This window comes from Canis lupus, chromosome 3 (assembly GCF_003254725.2).
Source record: "Canis lupus dingo isolate Sandy chromosome 3, ASM325472v2, whole genome shotgun sequence".
Classification (NCBI taxonomy): domain Eukaryota; kingdom Metazoa; phylum Chordata; class Mammalia; order Carnivora; family Canidae; genus Canis; species Canis lupus.
The window spans coordinates 64,988,881-65,004,208 of record NC_064245.1 but is presented as its reverse complement, the minus strand read 5'-3'; the positions used below and the strand labels follow the sequence as shown (position 1 = coordinate 65,004,208).

The 15,328-nt window shown below is 38.8% G+C and overlaps 1 protein-coding gene across 6 annotated transcripts in view; it reads left to right on the top strand.

The window, feature by feature from the left end:
* C1QTNF7 (C1q and TNF related 7) overlaps positions 1 to 15,328 on the top strand; it is a 104,508-nt gene that overhangs the window by 79,423 nt on the left and 9,757 nt on the right. For 3 of the 6 annotated variants that reach the window (XM_025437059.3, XM_035714742.2, XM_035714741.2), the window contains exon 2: positions 911 to 973. The exons of the other annotated variants lie outside the window; for them this stretch is intronic. The gene's annotated coding sequence lies outside the window, so the exon portion shown is untranslated. The remainder of the gene's footprint in view (positions 1 to 910; positions 974 to 15,328) is intronic. 6 annotated transcript variants of the gene reach the window in all.

Sequence of the window (15,328 nt, the reverse complement as noted above, 5' to 3'; positions counted from 1 at the left end):
CTGGACTTGAATGCAGAAAACTGCAGGACCAGAGACAGCAGGTCAAAGGCTGTTGCAAGAGGTTGGGAGAGAGACAGGGAAGTATGGAGCTACTCACAAGGCTGTTGAACCATACTGGTCTGTGGTTGCCTCCAGAACCCAATCAGCATTGAAGACTAACTTTCTTGCTCTTATTCTGGTATCTAATTAGAATTAGTCATTAATCCACCAGTGTATGCTGAGCATCTTTAGATTCTAGCCCTTGGGTGTATGTTGTGGTATAGGTGAATAAGACAGGGTCCTTGCCCCAAAGGAGCATACTGTAAGGAGTGCATTCTCATACCTGACTCTTTATCAGATGTAACTCATGTATAGAAGCCTATACATGAGTATAGAAGATTCTCCGTAGAGACAGCAAACCCCTTAAAAGTAGGAGTTGGCTTGCCCACACTTTTGGGAGCCCCAGTGAAAGTACACCTCTTCCCTTCTAGAACTTTAGACAAATTGAGAGGATTGTGGGCATCCACATTATGGAAATAAGTGAAGACTAATCAGATTAGAACAAGAAAAGGCTATTTATTCTGAACTTACTATAGCAAGGGAATCAGCCACCATCACTTGGTTTTGGCAGAGACTCAAAGACAGGCAGAGAGGTGGGGAAACTTTCTAGTAGAAGAAACCAGGGGGCTGATTGGAGGCTGTTGGTCTGGGGAAGAGGAGGGCTTTGAAGTCCAGCTCTGCCTCTTACCAGCAGTGCCAATCTTCCTCTAACCCCAACCACCTTATCCACCATGAGGAAGTCCTAGCAGCTACCTCATGGGCTCATGGTAAAGAATAAACAATAAATACATATAAAGTACTTAGGAGAGTGCCTTGCCACAATAAACACTTGATAAATGGTAACTATTTTTTTATTTTTCATCATTCAAAGATGCGGCATCTCAGAAACAGCCTTAAGTGTCCATCGATGGATGAATGGATTAGAGAAAATGTGGTATGTATATACAGTGGAATATTATTCAGCCACGAAAAAGAAGGAACTCCTATCATTTGCCACAGCATGGATGGGCATTACGCTAAGTGAAATAAGACAGAGAAAGATAAATGCCATATGATCTCATGTGAATGTGGAATCTAAAAGCAAAACCAAAAACCAAATTCATCCAACAGAAAGCAGATTGGTAGTTTCAGAGGCTAGGGGTGGGGAGGGAGGGCAACATGGGGAAGGGAACCAAAGTGTACAAACTTCCAGTCATAAAATGAATAAGTCCTGGGAATGCCATGTACAGTATGGTGACTATAGTTAACACTGCATTGTACATCTAAAAGTTGCTAAGAGAGTAAATCTTAAAAGTACTCCTGGCAAGAAAAAAAAACAATTTGTAACTATGTGTGGTGATGGATGTTAATTAGACTGTGTGACCATGTCACAATATACATATATAATCACTATGCTGTGCACCTGAAATGGATATAATGTATAATTTGATCATATCTCAATGTTTAAAAAAAATCTACACGCACATGAAGACACAGCATCTCTCACATGCCCCATATTTCTCAGGAAAGTGTGCAAATTGTAGTCAGCACAACCTGAAGGCATAGGGGTTGTGAAGCAGACACAGAGAGGTTTGCTCTGGTGGTCTGTCCACCTGGTTGTTACTGTCGAAGTTCTCCTCTTGCCTATCTTGCCTGATGGCACCATAGCCGAGATGGAAGCGGCAGGAACCAGCCTTGCAGGTTCGAGACCAACCAGCCCCATTCTGTGCCGATGGACTGTTAAGCTCCCAAGGCAACTCCAATCACCCAGATAGCTCTCACATTCCAACTCCAGGATTACCTGACATTTTGAAACCACCTCTGGCTCTCCAGTGTTTCCTAAACAATCTCAGGACAGTTTGACAGGTTTTGATAGTAAAAGCCACACGGTGCTACACCTGGCATCAGCAAAGGCCCCGTCCTGGACATGTGGTGATGTGGAAGACCAGCTCTGTGGCTCTTGCCTCCCAGAGCACATGGCCCTCAGGCTGGCCTTTACTGAACTTCTTGGAATTTCTCTAATGGGTCAGCGGAGAGCTCCCATTGCACTCTGAAAACTTCCCTGAAAAAGCTTGACAGCCTCATAAAACTACATTTCAGAACTTTTAGTGCACAATATGGCAGTCTGTGAGTAAAGTGCTTTTAAGACATTTTTGACTTATCTAAAAGTATGCTCTTTTTTGGTTAAGAGGTCTCAAGGGCCAATGGAGACATAGGGTGTCAATTGCTCTGTTATTTGTTATCCAAGATGATAAAAATTCCTAGGTTTTCTGAAATAGTTACAGAATAAATGATATGGTGTGTGGAATTTGCTTCAAAACATACCAAGTGCAGGGGTTGAGGAGAAGGGAGCATAAGAACGGGGGCACCAGAGAAACAATATTCTCCTTGGGTAACTTGCAGCTGGGTACCTAGGGCATCAGTATGTATCACTTTCGTGTATGTTTGAAATTTTCTGCAATTTTTAAAAAATTTTTTATGATTGAAAATATGAGAAGTGACATTGTGGACATAAGGGCAAGGCTCAAGTATTATGGTCAGGGATAATGCTGTTTGTTAATTCTCAGTTATCCCCAATAATGGATATTTCTATAAATAAAGAATATTGCAATGTCTTAGGAATGAAAGCTTGATGAGAGGATATGCTATGCAAGGAGTGACTCTTGGCAATGATACAGGGACCTGAGTTCTAATTCAACATCATATGTAATTGTGGCCTTTGGGCAAGTCACTTCTCCTCACTGCATCTGTTTTTTAGTCTATAAAATGGGAAAATCAGGCTGATGCCCTCTGAGGGTCCTTCCTTCCCTGATGGCATGAAATTCCTACTGGAATGTGAGCTCTGTTTCACATCGAAATCCCATCTGCCTCTTTCAACTCCCATCTGCAGGGCCTGGGACAGAGCCTGGCACCCAGTGGGGTCCAATAACACTTGTTCATTCAATGAGTGAGTGAATTGCCTTATTGTTAAACATGCAAACTTTTCATACAAGAAGTCACTTCTTTCCCTACAGTGAAAGGAGACTGGGTTCAGAAACCACCCTGGGTCTTTATGGCCTGTTGAACTCACCTTGAAAAGCCAGGGAAGTGGCAAATAGGCCTTCCCTCAATGTATATCATCCTCATTGTGGTAACCTATCAGGGTTGAGGGAGAGTTGACAGCCTGACTCATATAATCCTGCTCACAGTCCTTCAGGGGCGCCTACCACCCCAGGAAAAAGATCAGAACCTCCCATGGCCAGGAGAGCCATCCTCCCTCCAGGATCACCCTCTACTTTGCCCCTTTCTCAATGGTCTTTTTTCAAAATTACCCTCTTCTACCTCAGGACCTTTGGCAATTGCCTTTATGGCAATCCCTCAGCCCAAAAGTGTTTTCTCACAACCTCTTACTGGTTAATGCTTGCTTCTGTTTCATATTTCAGATCAGATGCCATATCCCTAGACAGGCCCTCCCTGATCCAGAGTCTTGGTTATGTCATCCTGCTAAATACTCCCAAAAACACTATTCACCTTTCCTTCAGAACACTTTCTAGAGTTTATTGAATTATCAAATGACCTTAGCTATCATTCTTCACATGATATAAGTAAGAAACGACTTCATTCTTCTCCCATCACTTCTTCTAGTCAAATTCTTTTGGATCTTTCTTCCCTGTCCTTTCATGACATCTCAAGCAAATTCCTTAACTTTCTGGTCATTTTCAGTTACATGACCCAGTTTCATTATTTAATTGTGACTCATTTCCAGATATTAAAAAGACATATCTAAATCATAACTTTCATTTCATGTCCAAAACACAGCCTGTTCCCTTTCCATGCCTTCAGCTCAGGATCTGCTAGGATTTTTCACTCTTCCCCAATCTCCTCTCCCTCCTTCCACTTTGAACATGTCTAGATCAGATCAGAGTATAAAAGAATTAGATAAACATGATCAAAGTATTTTTGCTCAATATGTGCCATTTGTATGGTTATCTCCTGCCACATACAGGTGCTCCAAGTCTTAAAATACCAGCTATCTCTAATTAAACATATTCCCAGGATCATTGAAAGTTTTTTGAGAGACCTCCATATTATACAGTCCCCTGAATGGGTGATCCGCTCTTTGTTTGGTACTTTGCATTGGCCCACACCAGCCTGAGCTTCTGTACTCGTGATATACTCAGTGGCTTCTTACTGTCTTCCTTGATCTAAGAGGACTTTGTCCTAGTATAGAGTCCCATCTAGATGGCCCAACTCCAGCTGGATCCTTAGTACCATCTATTTCTTAGGAAACTCATGAACCCTTGCCTCTCTAATAATGGCTACCCCTACACTGGCTCCCTTCTCTGACAGCCTTCTGCCTTTATAGAACTATAATTCTCTCATTTCTATGATTCCATAGGACATCAACCTCCAGGGGTGGGTCAAGCTCCCCTAGAACCTGTTTATCACATTTCTCTGATCCCATGAAAGCTGCAAGGCTTACAGCTTTATGGTTTAGTTAAATATTTAACTGAGAATTATTAGCTTCTTTCTTGCAAGCAACTTTCACACTATCAGTGATCTCTTGGGGTCCTTGCCATTTGGCCACAGAGTATCACTCTTCCCATACCTTCCTCACAGGAAAGGAGGGAAGAGCTCCTCAGCACTCTCTTATCAGCTAATAGGTCTCTACTTTGAAAGTTTTCTTCAGCCACGAGTCATTTTGGAACTTCTAGTTTTCTCTTGCATGGATGGGAAGTGGATGCTGGACAGTATCAGATCCAGCTGTTTTTATCAAGTCTTAAATGGGTGTGTGGACATTGATTGCCCATTATAATTTGTTTTGAATCCTAAATTGAAACTCCAAGATGATGGGAAGTCCAAACTAACATCTTACTAAACATAGTTCTGTGATTATTTGATGAGTGTCTGTCTTCTTCACTAGACTTTTCCCCTATAAGGGCTTTATGTTTACTCTCCCTTGAATACCAGTCCAAGAATTCAATAGCTACCATGCAGTAACAGCTCAATAAATATTTGATGAGGTAATGAATAGGAGAACAAGATGAAAGAGGGAGAAAACCGGATTTGTATCCCTGGAACTTTGTTGTTTGGAAGGACTAAAAAGCAGGCCATCATTTCAACAAGAGAAGATTAGATCATTCCCAAAACCTGGCTGTCCATCAGAATTACACATAGACATTTTGAAAAATATAAATACTTTGACCTAATCTGCTTATATGCTGAATTAATAGACCTAATTGAGAATGCATGAGCCAAGGAGCATAAGAAAGGTCCAAATAATGTGTCAGGAGGGCTCAAGGGAAGATAAGGCTGTACCTGATGGGGAGCATCAGGGAGACTTTCTGAACCATCAAGGAGACTTTCTGGACAAAGCAATGATTAAGGATAAAAAATGTGAGCAGATGAAGAAAGGGACATGGGGAAGACATGGTTAGCAGGAACTTGCAAGCCAGAGGACATAAAATAAGAAAGGCACAGGAGCAAAAAAGAGATTAGATTCCAGACAGAATCCAGTGCTCCAGGGAGGGGGAGGGGTCAGGTGTGCATTCCACCTGCCTGAAAGCTCTTTGGATGCAGGAACCTGATCTTGTAAAGTTAGCCGCACCCTAGGGAGGTATATGGTATGGTGGCTGGTGAGCCAACTATGAATCAGACTACTTATAGTCTTCATCTATAAAAAGGAAATGATAAAATTACTCACCTCAAGAGGTTATAGTGAAGATTAAGGGAAGTAATGATATAATGTTCTAGCATGTAATTGCTTATTGTATATCAGCTAGAACCTTTTTAAAAAAATAATTCTAGTACCCAGCAAAATGGCCAGTTCTGTACACATCTTCCCAACTTTGCATTTGGTCAAGGTCAGGTGGCTTGAAACCGGCCATGATAGGAGGTGTTTTGGTTTGGTTTTTTTTTAATCATTCATCATCAGGGAAATGCAAATCAAAACTACAATGAGACATCACCTTACACCTATCCGAATGGCTAAAATAAAAAAGACAAGAAATAACAAATGCTGGCAAGGATGTGGAGAAAAAGGAACCATTGTGAACTGTTGGTGAGAATAGTAAATTGGTGCAGCCACTGCAGAATACAGTATGGAGGTTCCTCAAAATATTAAAAATATAACATGATCTCATAATTTCACCACTCAGTATCTACCCAAAGAAAACGAAAATGTTAAATAAAAAAAAAATACATGCACCCCCATTGTGGGAATATTTACACCAAAAAAATTGGCAAAACTACAAACTTGAACCCTTTTCTTGAGAGCTGAACCAGCACATTGTTGGATGCTTTGTGGACATTGCTTGGATTGGCCTAGATTGAACTGATTTCAGTTGAGAAGTGAGTTAAGGCTACAGGAAAACAAAAGCACAAGATGAGAGAAAAAAACTTCTCTGCATAGGAAAAATAGAGGAAGACCTTGGCCTTGGCATGACTGAAAGGTAAAAATAGAATCTGATTTTTTTTTTTTTTACTCTAAGCTAATACTGACTTCAACATATTATTTTACCCATCACTTTCACCATTGTCTCTAAAAAAAGCATCAAAAATGCTGAGTGAAATAGTCACTAACAAGCTTTAGTTCCATCAAAGCTCCGACTGCTCTAGGAGACAATTTCAAAGGCTAGTTCTCTTTGTGAAGAATATGTCTGAGAAGATACAGATTATAATGAGTTACCTCAGATGAAAAAATATTATTAAAATCTAATATTGCAGAACAGAAAAAATAGTGTGATACCTTAACAATACAAGAAACTTTATCATCAAACATTAAAGGGAAATTAAGGGAGCTGCAAATGACACAAGAAAGCAGATATAAATACCCGTAAATTGTATCAATAGTTGGCCATGGTAAGCCAGTAACATAAGAATACCTCTGTCTCTTTTGGAAGTCAAGAAACTATTTCTAAGTTCTTTGACAAAGATTGTGCTATTTCAAAGAGTGAATGAGAAAAAAACATTAAGAAGTCACAACTTTAATAAACTTATATTAATCAACTTTATATAAATTAACACATCCAAAGGCTGAAATACCTGAAATTAAGCTTATAAAGACTGGTTTTCTAGTTTAGCCAGTTCAAACCCTTCAGTATAGGGAGTGGGAAGATTCCTTTAAGACAGAGAGTCAAAGCTGTCTTACACATGACAAAGGGTTATTGTGTGATGTTCTCCTGGCACTGAACTAACTGAAGCATTTTACCCCAATGACCTGCTTTGCCTGTTGAAGTTCATTATGGTCATGCCTTTCTTTGCTTTCAATGAATTGCTAGAACCCCATTTGCTTTCATTAGCACATAGATTACCCAAGACCTAAATCCTTCCTTCCATGAACAATCTAAGAATTCTAGGGGCTTGCTTGGCTCAGAGAGGCCATTCCTACTCCCAACTTAGGTAAAACATACAAAACAAAATCTTTGATTGTCCACCCTTGCCACTGATTTAGCCACCAAATGGTGACACTGTTGAACACTAGTCATGCACATTCCAGTAGAGGCTTTTGTAGGGTATGCTCTTGTTGACCCCAGTAATTCCCCCTTACTAAGTTTCAGTATAATAATCCTTTTAATTCACCACAGTGTGTTTCACCACAGTCCCCCAAAGGATATCTGCCCTGACAGAATGACCAAAAGTAGACAAGCTTGCAGCCTCATTTATATACTATACCAAAGCCACCACCCCAAAATCCTTTAGATTTTTTTGCCCAGATTCCCCCTTACCTCCTGGTCAATTCCCTTCTGTGAACTACCATGTCCTTTCTTGATGACAGGCTTTCAACCAGGCCAACCCTATAGTTCATGACTAATTTCTCTAAATTTGCATCATGGAAGAGAATTGGACCCCTGGTTCCTTCCTTCTAGAAGACGATAGGTGCTTTAAGCAAATAATCCCAACACCTCTCCAGCTAAAAATCCCTGAGAGGAGAAATCATTGAGCTACTACCAAGTGCCTCCTTGTATGCATGGCACTTGAGTGACTTCTCTCAATAAATATCTCCTTCAAAGTGACTTGTATCTCTATCCATATATATAGATGTGGCATTTTTTATAAATTCCGTCTCATCCCGCACAAGCACTTTGTTGGAGAACATAAAGAACTGTGAGAAAACTTAGAAATAATGGAAGATATTTCATTTTGAAGATGAGAAGACAAGCTCAGGGACTCCATCTGATTAAGGTCATACTCTATAAAATGGTGGTTATCAGAGGAGGAGGGGGAGAAAACAGATGATGTTTAAGGGTACTAACTTATAACGAGCATTAAGTAAGTCTTAAAGATATAATATAATGAATATATGCAATATTATTGTGCTATAATTATGTAATATAACAAAAACAATCATATTACAATAGATAAATATATCAAGTAACACACTTTACACCTTAAACTGCAACAATGCTACATGTCAAATTTACTCAATTGAAAATAAAAGATCCTACTCTAATTTAACAAAAAACTGTCTCACTCTGTGCCCAAGATATGGTTTTCACTACCTTGTGATAGCATCATATTTTGGATAGCCAACAAATTCAAAAAACCATTTCCTCCGGATGGGAGGGTGGATGGCTAGGGCAAAATGAAGTTTATCTGGGTGACAACCCCATCCACCTTCTTGGTCAAATTTATCACCAGTATCCACTTCAATAACTTTGAAAAGACTTCTTCCGATTAGCATTCCCAAAGGCTTGAGAAGAATGGTAGGGAAAGCAAGATAAAAACAAGATTTTTCAGTCACTGAATTTCCATAAATGACATCATGAATTATATATTGCTGTTGCTAAGGAGACGTGAGAAGTACGTATCAGAAGGAAACAAAGAAATTGATTGCATCGAAGATTAGTAGTCGCAGGCTTTGGAGAACCATTCTGCCTTTTGAGTTGTTATGATCAGTTCTCTACAGTAACAAAGACATGTCAGTCTTCCAAAAATACCCAATCATTTACCCATTCAACAGAGAACAAAGAAAAGATCAGTGCAGTACTCATAACCCTCTTCCCTTTCACAGCACCCTCTTCCATTTCCATAGGATGACGGACCCTTTTCCCGCCATATTTGCCAAGAACATTTACCACCTCTCCTTGTTTATTCCATGAAACCACACCCAATCTCCAGAATTTGAAGATTCTACCTTGAAAATTTTCAAATAGGAAATGACTCCTTTCTCTAAGTTAACAACTAATTTCCAGTCAGTGAGTAATTTTTTTCCTGAAACTTCCACTCAGTGGAAAACAAATGAAGAAGGAAAAATTTAAGTAAACAAATCTGCAAAAGAGGCCACGACACACAGAGATGGAAGCACCTCTAAACTTACCAAAGAAAGCGGGAGCTTAAGGTTTATCTCAAACAAAACTGTAATTCTGACCGGCCCCTGATTGAGCCTCACCCCATGAATGACTTCCAGGGCCTCTGGCTCTTTGGGACTAAAGGAGAAAAATTATTTTTAGCACAACTGTTTGGAAACCTCTGAGAACTTGGATCTCTTTTTCTGTCTGGTACCAAAGCAAGTTTTTCGCTGAAGCTCTCATGAAAGATCCTCAGTCTCTTGTGGATTTAGAATCCTGGAGCAACCCACCAACCCAGAGCAAGGTATGGTGTTTACTCTTTTTATAGAACTTTGGCAAATGTAGATGCAGTGGCCCGTTTCATTACGGGAGTTTCTGAATTTATTAAACAGACAGCTCTGTTAGAAAAATCCATGAAACTGAAGGCCTGGGTTCAAATCTCTGGCCTGACACTCGCTTTGCGGCCATAGACAAGTTACCTGACTTCTTGAGACATCAGTTCCCAGTGCAACCTACCACTAAAGGGTCTTTTGGAAAAATGATATGAACTTAACGTTGCTCTGTAGACTACAAAATGTTTGCCAAATGTCAGCATTTTTTTTTTTTTTACTGTTGTGCCATCATAGCACTTTACATAAAGCAGCCAAAGCTTTAAAAATCACAAGCTGTTCTTGAAGGAAATATTGATGAATAAATATTTTCTTCATCCAACCTTTGGTGAGCCTTTACTGCAGCCTAGCCTTGGTCCTAAATGTTGGTGGTACAGAGTTTATCTTTTGGTGGAGAAAAAGCAATAGATAGTCATAACCCAGTGTGTTTGTGAGGTGCTGCACGCTGCACAGTGACAGAAAGGAAGGTATTCCGTGGCCAACCGGAGAGGCAGTTCTGAGGAGGAATACTGGAGCCCAAGGACAGAGCTGAGGAACCACACAACAGAAACAGCTAGGATATGAACACCTCAGGTCCCCACCCTGTCTTGCTTACTCCTAGTGAGAAGGACCGAGACTGCTATTATGAAATCTCTTCCTCTGCAGGCCAAGGATATGTCGTGTTTTGGTCACCCCTAGTTACCTATCTTCTTCCTAATGACTTCCAGGCAAAATATATTCTCAAGTCAAATTAATAATCGAGTCCAGCCCTTTGTCATGAAGTAATATTACAGTTTCCCTCACATGATGTGGGAGAAAATTTGAGTGTTTGGAGACAAAAAGAGCTCAGTTCAAATCCTGCCTGTGCCATCTTTATGGCTGTCTGGATGTGAGCCCTCAGTCTCAATTTTCTCATTTATAAAATGAAGATAATATCATCTACTGCATAAAAGCAGTGTAAGGATGAAGTAAGCAATGTTTGAAAACACCCAGCACAGTAATAAAAATACTAGTATATTCCTTGCATCCCAGCATATCTTGCTTTTTTCACTTAGTATTTTTTATTTTGGTAAAATATACATAATATTTACTTCACAATTTTGAAGTGTACAGTTCTGTGGCAGCAAGTATATTCACACTGTTGTACAACCATCACACCACCATGTGTCTCCAGAACTTTTTCATCTTCACCAACTGAAACTCTGCATTCATTAAATGTTAGCCCCCCCACCCCTCTCCCTAGCCTTTGGCAACAACTGTTCGACTTTATGTCTCTACGACTGTGACTATTCTAGATACATCATATAGGTAAAAATCATACAATATTTGTCCTTTTGAGACTAGCTTGTTTCACTTAGCATCACGTTTTTGTGATTCCTCCAAATTGTAAAATGGGTTGAAATTCCCTTCCTTTTAATGGTTGAATAATATTCCATTGTATGTGTGTACCATATTGTGTCTATCCATTTGTCTGTTGATGGCAGCTGGGTGGCTTCCACCTTTTGGTTCTTGTAAATAATGCTGCTAAGAGCATGAGTGTACAAATATATGAGTCCCTGTTTTCGCTTCTTTTAGATAAATACCCAGAAGTGGAATTGTTGGATCATATGATAATTCTAGATTAAATTTTTTGAGGACTTAATTTACTGTTTTGCACAGCGGTGCAGCATTTTACATTCTACCAACTACAGTTTTTTTTTTCCAGCTTTATTGAGCTACAAGTGACATATAACATTGTGTAAGTTTAAGGTCTACAATGTAAAGGTTTGATACCTGCATGTATTGTGAAATGATTATTAAAGTAAGATTAGTTAACACATCCATCACCTCACATAATTATCATTTTTGTGTGCAGTAAGAACATTTTTTGTGTGTAGTAATAACATGCAGTAAGATGTATTCTCTTTCAATATACAAGACAATATTAATTATAGACACCATGCTGCACATTAGATCCCCAAAATTTATTCAGCTTTTAAGTAGAGGTTGAATTATTTCACCAGCATCTCTCCATTTCCCCCACCCTCCAGCTGCTGACAACCACCATTCTATTCTCTGTTTATATGAATTCAGAGTGTTAGATTCAACATGTAAGTTGAATCATACAGTATTTGTCTTTCTCTGACTTATTTCACATACTATAATGCTTTTAAGGTTCATCCATCATGTCATAAATGGATATCCTTCTTTTATGGCTGAATAGTAGTCCATTATATTTATAGCACATTTTCTTTATCATTCATTTGTCAATGGACATTTAGGTTGCTTCCATGTCTTGGCTATTGTAAATAATGCTGCAATGAACCTGAGAGTCCAGATAGCTCTTTGATATCCTGTTTTTATTTCCTTCAGATATATATGCAGAAGTAGGGTTGCTGGATCACACGGTAGTTGTATTTTTAATTTTTCGAGAAATCTCTATATTGTTTTCCATAGTGGCTATACCAATTCACATTCTCACCAGCAGTGCACAAGGGTTCCCTTTTCTCCATAAACTCAGCAAAATTTATTATCCCTTCTCTTTTTGATAATAGCCATTCTGACAGATGTAAGGCGATACCTCATTGTGGTTTTGACTTGCACTCTCCTGATGACTAATGATGTTAAGCATCTCTTCATGTACCTGTTAGCTGTTTGTATGTCTTTGTTGGAAAAATGTCTATTCAGATTCTTTGTCCATTTTTAAGAAGATTATTTGTTTTTTCCTGTTAAACTGTATAAATTCCTTTTATAATTTGGGTATTAACCCCTTACGTGATATATGGTTTGCAATTCTCTCATTCTTTAGGTTTTTTCATTTTTTTTAATATCTCTTGTGCTAGGCAGAAGCTTTTTAGTTGGAAGTAGCCCCATTTGTTTATTTTATGCTTTTGTTGTTTGTGTTTTGGTGTCATATCCAAAAATACTGTTGCCAAGACCAATGTCAAGGATCTTTTTACCTATGTTTTCTTCTAGAGGTTTTATGGTTTGGGTCTTATATTTAAGTCTTCAATCCATTTCAAGTTGATCTTTTGAGGGGTGTTAAGTTAGGGATACAATTTCATTCTTTTGCATGTAAATAGCCAGTTTTCCCAACACCATTTATTGAAGAGACTATTCTTTCTCCACGAAGTAAGTATTCTTGGCTCCTTGTCAACTATAAGTTGGCTGTATACATATGAGTTTATCTTATTTTTAAAAAAAAAAAAAAGAAGGAATCTCAATCCGTGGGTGCATTATCTAAAAGTTCAGTTTTTGCAATGATTTGTTCAGTATTTCTTCAAGTATTTTTCATGGCTAGTTTAGCAAGAACAAAGGATTCTATCACTAAAAATCTCACAAGACACTACATCCTTACGTTCATGCTTTACAAATTCAAAATACACATTCACACAAAGGCTGTGAAATCTAAAGTACCACAGAGTAAATAGAAGTTTAAAAAAACTAAAAATCTGTTACTTTGTAATCCCTACAGAAAAATAGAATCCATTAACATCCCAGGACAGATCTGTTCAAGATTAACAATATTTCCAGAGCTTTGATTTTCTCACTCCAAAGGAGCGTGGTGTTGGGAAAAAATACATTTTAGCACATATTCTACATAAATTTGCATATTCAATACAATCAAAATATTTTGTATGAGGAGTGACTGCAAATGTGTCTGAGGTTTCTTGCTGTAGTTCTGAAAGTGATCTAAAATTGGATTATAGTGTACGTTGAGCTGAATACTTCAAACTGATCAAATTTATAATGTGTAAATTAAATCTCAATAAATATTGCTGTAAAAAATATTGTAATGTTTATAAAACCATGACCCACATAATTTTGTCCCAGCCAAAATAACCGAGTTCACTACAAACCGGTGGGAGAGTGAGTGAAAGATGGATTATTAAATACAGGTGTTGAAAATATACAGTTGGATCTCTATCTCACACTTGTTATCAGAAGTATTCTAGGATCACCTGGGTTGCAGAGTCGGTTAAGCATCCAACTCTTGGTTTCAGCCCAGGTCGTGATCTCAAGGGTCATGAGATTGAGCCCTGCGTCAGGCTCTGTGCTCAGAGTCTATTTAAGATTCTCTCTCCCTCTCCCTCTGCCCCGTTCCCTATTCTCTCTTTCTCTCTTTCTCTCCTGTTCTCTCTCAAATAAATAAGTAATCTTCAACTGGAGAAAAGAAAGAAAGAAAGAAAGAAAGAAAGAAAGAAAGAGAGAGAGAGAGAGAGAGAGAGAGAGAGAGAGAGAGAAGAAAGAAAGAAAGAAAGAAAGAAAGAAAGAAAGAAAGAAAGAAAGAAAGAAAGAAAGAAAAAAAGAAAGAAAGAAAGGAAAGAAAATTCTAATGGGTCAAATATTAAATGTGAACAAGTGAAACAACAAAAGAACTGAAAATGGGAGAATTCTTTTTATTATCCTGAAGTGAGGAAGGCCTTTCAAACACAATAAATTGAACTTCAAGAATGTTGGGGTTTTCTTTTTTTAAAGATTTTATTGATTTATTTGAGAGAGAGAGAGAAAGCTTGCCAGAGATAGCACCAGAGAAAGCATGAGCTAGGGGAGAGGAGCAGAGGAAGAAGGAGTGAAGAGATTGACTTGGGGCTTGATCCCAGGACTCCAGGATCATGAACTAAGCCAAAGGCAGACGCTCAACCAAATGAGCCACCCACGTGCCCAAGAATGTTTTTATGATAAAAATATGTTTAAATGCAGGAAAAGGCAAACTGGGAACAAGCTATTTGCTGCTCAAGTAACGAACTATGTACAAATAAAAGAGAGAGAGATTGATTTATTGCACTATTGCTTATACAAGAATGAAAATATCCCAAATACTCATCAGTAGGAGACTAGTTAAGTGTAATGTATCTATATGGTAGATAATCTATAGTTTTTTTTCTTTTTGTTCCCACAAAACTCACACCCACCTCCCCCCAAAAATCTTTCTCCTTTCCCACAACTTGATGTTTTGTGCTACAGAGTGTTCTAGATGGTTGTAGAAGTCAATGAGTAAGACAAAATCCTTGCCCCTCACGGAGATTACCTTCTATCAGATAGAGATCTTCAATATTTTTAAAGCACAATAAACATAATAATTTAGTGACTTAGAGATGATGAGTACAAAGAAAAAGAGAAAACAGTAGAGCAGAATGGGGGGGTCAGGAGGTATAAAAGATAATTGTACAGTATAATAATTGGCTTCAGAGAGAGGGTAGAAAAGAGAGGGATGAGAGAGTAAGACATGTGGATGTCTGGGGCAGAGACTTCTAGACAGAGGGAAGAGACAGCATGAAGGCCCTAAGGTAGAACATTCCTGGTGTCTTTGAGAAACCCAAGGAATTCAGAGTGACTGGAGCTGGAGAGCGGGAAGGAGAATAGTGGAAGAAGTCAGGGAAGTAACAAGTGTAGATGCCTAATCAAATAGAGCCCTGAAGATGATGTACCATGAGGCCTTTGACTTTTCAGTAAAATGAAGGACCATTGCAAGGTGATGCCACTGTAGTTTCCATTATACCTGATACCTCTTTGTCATCCCAATAAATTGAGTCTGAAGACTCAAGTGGCCACTTACCACCATGCTGTTGTCATGCATCAGGAAGCATATCATATTGTTCCTCAATTCTGATGAGGATTATTAATGGACAATCATTTTGAGTGACTTTCAAAAATTTTAACTGGGAGGGGCACCCAGGTGGCTCAGTCAGT